This window comes from Rattus norvegicus, chromosome 5 (genome assembly GCF_036323735.1).
Source record: "Rattus norvegicus strain BN/NHsdMcwi chromosome 5, GRCr8, whole genome shotgun sequence".
NCBI lineage: Eukaryota > Metazoa > Chordata > Mammalia > Rodentia > Muridae > Rattus > Rattus norvegicus.
The window spans coordinates 51,280,213-51,286,786 of record NC_086023.1 but is presented as its reverse complement, the minus strand read 5'-3'; the positions used below and the strand labels follow the sequence as shown (position 1 = coordinate 51,286,786).

Genomic DNA, 6,574 nt, shown 5'->3' with positions numbered 1-6,574 from the left:
TCTCCATTAAAAACCTGGCCTTAACAGGCAACTGTTAGAGCAGCAACTGCCCTTAACCACAGACCACCTCTCAGCCCCCCTTACCACCTTCAGGTATACAGGGCAGTGACATTAAGTACATTCACACTGGTGGGCAACGTTTTCTACTGAGGTCTCCAGAATACTTTCATTTTTAACTGAAACCTTGTATCTAATAAGCACTAATTCCTCCCTTCCAGCCACTGATGGCCAGTCGGTCTAGTTTCTGTGTGTGAACGTCCTATTCTGACTCCCTCCTAAATGCGGACCATCACGCTTCATCTTACATTTGACCTATTTTGCCAAGCGTGTCTGTGTGGCAGCACGTGTCAACATTTCAGTCCCTTTAAAGGCTGAGTGCAAAGCCTCATTAAAAGCGAGGTCTCCGGGAGGACCCATGGCTGTGGTGCACAGACCCTTTCTTCACCCTCTCTCGTTCCAAAGTGAGAATGTTTAATGAGATGTGAGGTCACGGCTCCCCAGTAAAGATGTTCTTCTGGGATTCGTTTGCCCGTGAATTAGGCCCTAGAGTCAGAGAGCTGCATTTGTGTTTGTGTCCGCGTTCTGCTACTTTGGAAGTTTGCCATGGGCACGTAGTAGAGTTACAGAGTTAAAAGTGCTCACTGCATAAGCAGCTTTGAGGACTGAAGGTGTGCCACATGCTGAGTCTGAGCTCTGACTGTTGAGGGTACAGAGAACCAAGCGCAACAAACATCAGTTGCTGTCTTTACACAGCCAGTTTGAGATGAACAGTTAGCAAATAAGGGAGGGAAATGGATCTAAGCACTTTAGAGAGGAGACAGGGTGCCCCCAACTCTGAAGACTTGTATGCAAGGCAAAAAGATTCAGTCCAACTTTGGAAGTCCCCATCTTCCTCAACAGCCCTGCACTGCTCACAAGTGCAGCTCGGAGCCTCTTGAACCGGGCAATCTCCTAACCCAAAGCAGACCGAGACTCCCCCGCCCCTTCAGACCCTCTCTACACCATTTCATCATTCTCTTCTCCCTGTCCTTTCCCAGAGTCCTTTCCGTGCCACCACCTCCTTACCCCACTGAGTTTTGATGTATGTGTCACTTACCTGCTTCAGTTGGCCCAGGTCTCTTATCAGGGACTGCCCCACCCCACTCACTGTAATAGCTTCCTCTCCTTCCTCTCTGAGAGCTGCTCTCTCTTCCATTCCCTTTGTCCTACTTTTGGAATCCCACTTGACGTTGGTATTGCACATTCATTTTTTTTTCTTTCTTTTTTAAGATTTATGTATTTATATGATCACACTGTAGCTATCCCCAGACACACCAGAAGAGGGCATCGGATTCCATTACAGATGGCTGTGAGCCACCATGTGGTTGCTGGGAATCGAACTCAGGACCTCTGGAAGAGCAGCCAGTGCTCTTAACTGCTGAGCCATCTCTCCAGCCCCCTGTGCATTCATTTTCTTGTTTGTCATCTTCCTCCCAGGCAGCCCTTCTTCAACTTTACTGTACAAAGGAGCCCATCTACAGGAGGTTAACTGAGCTTGTAAAATCCAGACTACTTCTTCATGTCGGTCAGGATCTGACCATGGCCGACCAAGTGGCAGGTGTTAACGATGTTGCTGATACATGGACAGCATTTCGAAATCAGCTTTTGAAGGTCGGTGGATTGAGAACAGGGATTTTTGTGTGCCCCGTCATCATTGAACATCCTCCTTTGGTCCATACATGAGGTCATTTTATAATTAATGTCAGAGGGAAGAGAGTCTCATAGAAGTTAATGTGGGATGAAAGGAACATAAGTATATCACAACCCCATTGAAAGCCTCTTTGAGGGCAGGCAGCTGCATGCTGCCATGTAGACCTCAAGCTGGGAATTCCAGACAAAGCCATCTTGATCAGCCCAGGGGCTCCGCCCACCAATCCAGCCATCTTGGACTTTACCCGTAGCTCACTCTATGCCTCTACTCTTCCAGGCTCAGAGCTCCTACAGGACCAGACCAGCAGCAAAACTGAGCATATAGTCATCTGAACAGCACCTCTAAGCTGGGCCTGATGCAGCAAAAGACTGTGGACAAGTGCAGCTTGCTCAACCTGCTTTCATATACAGCCCGGGGTCACCATCTCAGGGATGGCATTGCCCCACCCCCACATCAATCACTAATCAAGAAACTGCCACGAAGATTTGCCTACTGGTCAACCTGACGGGGTCATCTCATCAGCTGAGGTTCCTTGTTCTCAGAGGATCCTAGCTTGAGTTAATTTGTAAAAAAAAAAAAAAAAAAAAAAAAGGTATTATGAAAGTTGGTGTTTTTAAATTTCATAAACTTGAAAAAAGTAAAGATTGTATAAACTGGCAACATAACCTCTCCACGGTGTGGTTAAGGCAAGGTTTTTATTGGAGATACAAGGGAGAACAGCCAGAGGCATCTGGAAGCCTCCAGAACAGAGAGAGAAAGAAATAGCCTGAACGAGGCTAGTAGACTGGACCTGGCCATGCGAGAAGCAGGAAGGGGGCAGAGAGAGAGAGAGAGAGAGAGAGAGAGAGAGAGAGAGAGAGAGAGAGGAACATGGAGAGAGGGAGAACAGAGAAGGGGACAGGAGAGAGACAGAGAAAGGAAGACAAAGATGGAGAATGAATATCTGGGAAGGGAAGCTCCTGAGGAAGAGAGGGAGGAAAAGAGAAGAGCTAAGAAGACCTAGGTGCCACGTGGTAGATGCGTAGTCCATACTATGTGCTTGTAGCAACTGTTTCTGACTCCTGGGGAGCAAGGGAAGATGTGCTGCAAGTAGGGAGGAAGGGCCCAAACCTTAATGTGTATCCATCTGGAGAGGGGGTGGAGGGGCCAGGGAGCTGCATAGAGAGAGGGGGGAGAAGGCTGATGTGGGCAGGCAGGACCTCGGCAGGGTCTGATATAATTTCTAACCCCTTATGTTTTGTTTTTGTTTTTGTTTTTAAGTGAGAGGTGACTGTGAGAGATTGAGGGGAGGTTTATTTTGGATACTGCCATTGTGTTCAACGTCTGGCGTCTTCCTCCTGAAATTTTGATGCAGTGAAATCAGGAGGCCTCCAAATCCTGGGGTGCCCGGTTCGCTGCCTGTATAACACATTAAGAGGATGTCGTCCATGTCACTCTGTGTGCTAATCTGGTGATCTAAGCCTGAGCTAGGGGATGGACCACAGGGAGACTAAGTCGTGGCTAGACTTAAAATAGTTATTAACGTAATACCCTAAGGTGTGTCAAGAGGCCCGGGAGAGCTCCTGACAAAACATAGGCCGCGGGAGGAGGTTGTAAGGAAGGCATCACAGAATAAAGGTAGGGTTTGTATGGGTTCCGGTCAGTGTCCTTAAGATAAATGCAGCGCACGGTTTTTGCATTTGGTCACAGAGTGTTAATCCTCGCTGGCCACGCTTTCTCCCGCAGGAGCTGGAGCAGCAGAGGCACAGCTTGTTGATGTTTACAGCACTGGTGCGGCTCCCCTGGGAACCTCGACTTAGAGCTCCCCTGCGGGCGGGCGGAGCATCACGTTTCATACACGTGGCAAATACCGTCTCACGTCCTGAGTTGCTAGGAAATTTAATCTGGGGATCTGACAAAGGTGAGGCTAGGTGGGCAGAAAAGCAGACCCTGGGTAGGGAGAAATGATTATGATCATTAATTATTAACGGAGGACTTCCTGAATCACAGTAATCGCTCGGTCAGCACGCTTTGCCTCGCCTCGTTTTTAATCGTCTAGTGTGGCGATACACTTACCTGCCGCATGTGATAGGAGAGTTATACTTAAAATCAAGAGTGTGCCTCGACGTAAAGGTAGCAGATGAGGGGAATGGGGACTATAAACAACCAGAATTCACATTTTTACATTTATTTTTTCTCCAAAGTTTGTATTTGAAATACTACACTGACTGTATGCTTCCCCATATCTACTGTTATTTGCATCTATGAAATATTACATTTTAAAAATAGAATAGTTAAAAGACTCTATTATCTTCTAATTTTAGTTTTTCTTCTGGACAGCTTAGTCTTGTAGCTATGAGGTCATGTGAAGTGTCTAGCTTGAATAATTTAAAAAAGTTGATCTTTGACATATAAATTATTATAGTTTATTTGTGGGACTAATAATTTAATCTGTTCTATTTTCTTGGCACTATTCTAGACTTTAGTCTGGGGGAAGAAATCATACAACAGAGTATTTCTTTGCATTTATTCCCAACAGAATTCTTTCTTGCATGTACCAAATATTATTTGTTAATAACAGTGATAGGAGCAAAGGTGAAAGTTATTAGAAATCAGAATTTTATAGCCTCTTAGGAATAACCACATTATTTTATTTTATTTATATATTTTATTTTTATTTTAGTCAGAAAAGGAAACAACACACTAGAGTCACTGTGATACCATTCATCTCCTTTAAAACATTTTTTTTTCTTTTCTTTTTTTCGGAGCTGGGGACCGAACCCAGGGCCTTGCGCTTGCTAGGCAAGCGCTCTACCACTGAGCTAAATCCCCAACCCCTCCTTTAAAACATTTAAACAAAATATGAATAACACAGAGTCACATCTTAATCCCAGCTACTTGCATATAGGACAGTTTATATTCTCACTCAGTCAAGAAACATCAGCTCCCCGTAAGTATAAAACCTCACAACATTATTATTAGAATGCGGCCGGACAGTGGTAGCACACACCTTTAATTCCAGCACTCGGGAGGCAGAGGCGGGTGGATCTCTGTGAGTTTGAGGCCAGCCCAATCTATAGAGCAAGTTCTAGGACAGTCAGGGCTACAGGAAAACTCTATCTCAAAAAGACAAAACAAAACAAAACAAACACCAAACAACCAACCAAAGCAAGAATTTGGATAAGAAGAGTTAAGCCAAATCACTGGTATCTCTAACTACAGGAGATGGAGTCAAAGCTAAAGTCTGTTAGGCATCTGAATGTGTTATTCATCCTTTTAAAGCATTTAATTTGCTTTATATTGATATTGTAATAAAGATAAAAACCACTGGAATCCAGTTGGTTAAACCCAGTTTACTATTATTATTATTATTATTATTTATTAATTTTTCCTTACTAGGAAAAACATTGGTTTTGTCTCTAATTTAGAGTTTGGATATAACCTAGCTATAAGTATCTCCCAAATGGAGTGGATGTTTTTAGAAATTAGAAAAAAAAAAAAACAAAGAACATTTTGTAAACTTAGAACTAGATACATTCTATTAAAATTACACCAAATGTTGAAAAAAATTCTCTTATAAAAACATAAAAAGACATGAATCTTTTTTAACATGGAAATATAAACTCGGCTCAGCCACAACAGGGTCCGGGTAAGCAGTTACAGAGGTTACCTCATCTTCTAATCCTGCCCTCTCAACACAGTCACGGTTAGCATTGAGTCTTCTTGGAGGATAACTCAGAGGAAGTATGTGTTAAATATCACAGGATCTAAGGAATATCATAGTGCAGTCCTTTCTTTTTGGACTAGGAGGGTCTTCTCCCACTTACTGAAATCGTCCAGTTATGTTCCTTTCCAGAACTTGCTGGGGAAAACTCAAACATCATTGGAAGTGGTTGTCTACTTAATTATCAGTCCAGGGGACTGAAGACGATGGGCACATTGGAATTCTGTTTAGTAGGCAAATTTATAAACAGACTTAAGCGTTTGTCCAGTAAAGTAAGTTTCATGATCACTGCTCTGCAGGAATTTCTCCGGCAGAACTAACTGTAGTGGAACCTTTCCTCCTGTTAACACCATGTGCCAGGCTGACAGCTGATCTTCCTCTCACCACCTGCTTCTCCAGTCTAACCTCTCAGCTCCGGAGCAAACACCTCCTGTAGTCTCCTTTTCCTCTCTGACGCCGTCCCCAAATCATCGCAAGCCTCTTCTCCTCCCCCACTCATCCCAGTATCCCAGCCTCGGACACCAGCGGGCATCTACTGGAAACGCACCAGTTAAGCAGGCCTAAGAAACAAGTCTATGGAAAATTTTTCTACCAGGCAGCGTCACACTCTCCTAAAATCCAAGGAGGAAACAGAAACCAAAGAACAAAACACCCACCCAACAGACACTAAACCAGGTATCAGAACCTGGACATACAATCTCCACAATCCCAGAAGCCTCGACTCTAGAGTAAGGACGCCGTCAATAACAGCCAGGGCAGTATGTCTGTCTCTCCTTGAGTCCAGCAATTGAACTATGGCAGGCTCTAAGTGTTCCAACATAGCTGAAGCCCAAGATAAAGACCTTCAAACAGCCATTATGCATATGATAGAGGTCCTTAAAGAGGAAATGGATAAATCTCTTACGGATATCCAGGGCAACACAGCCAAACGGTGTAAGAAAATGGATTTAAACTGGAGGCGACACGAAAATAGAAGTAGAATCAATGAAGAAAACCCAAACCAAGGGAATTATGGAAAAGAAAAATTTGGGAAGCCATACAGGAACTACAGAGACAATCTTCACCAAGAGAATACAAGAGATGGAAGAAAGAACTCGGGTGTTGAAAATATGACAGTGGCTGGAGAGATGGCTCAACAGTTAAGAGCACTGACTGCTCTTCCAGAGTTCAATTCCCAGCAA

At 44.1% G+C, this 6,574-nt stretch overlaps 1 long non-coding RNA gene across 1 annotated transcript; it reads left to right on the top strand.

Annotated features, from left to right (window-relative positions):
• The first annotated feature begins 456 nt into the window (after window positions 1-456).
• Window positions 457-2,350, top strand: LOC134487062 (uncharacterized). The gene is made up of 2 exons (XR_010066780.1): window positions 457-1,650; window positions 1,967-2,350. It is a non-coding gene; the product is annotated as an uncharacterized LOC134487062 (long non-coding RNA).
• The last annotated feature ends 4,224 nt before the right edge of the window (window positions 2,351-6,574 follow it).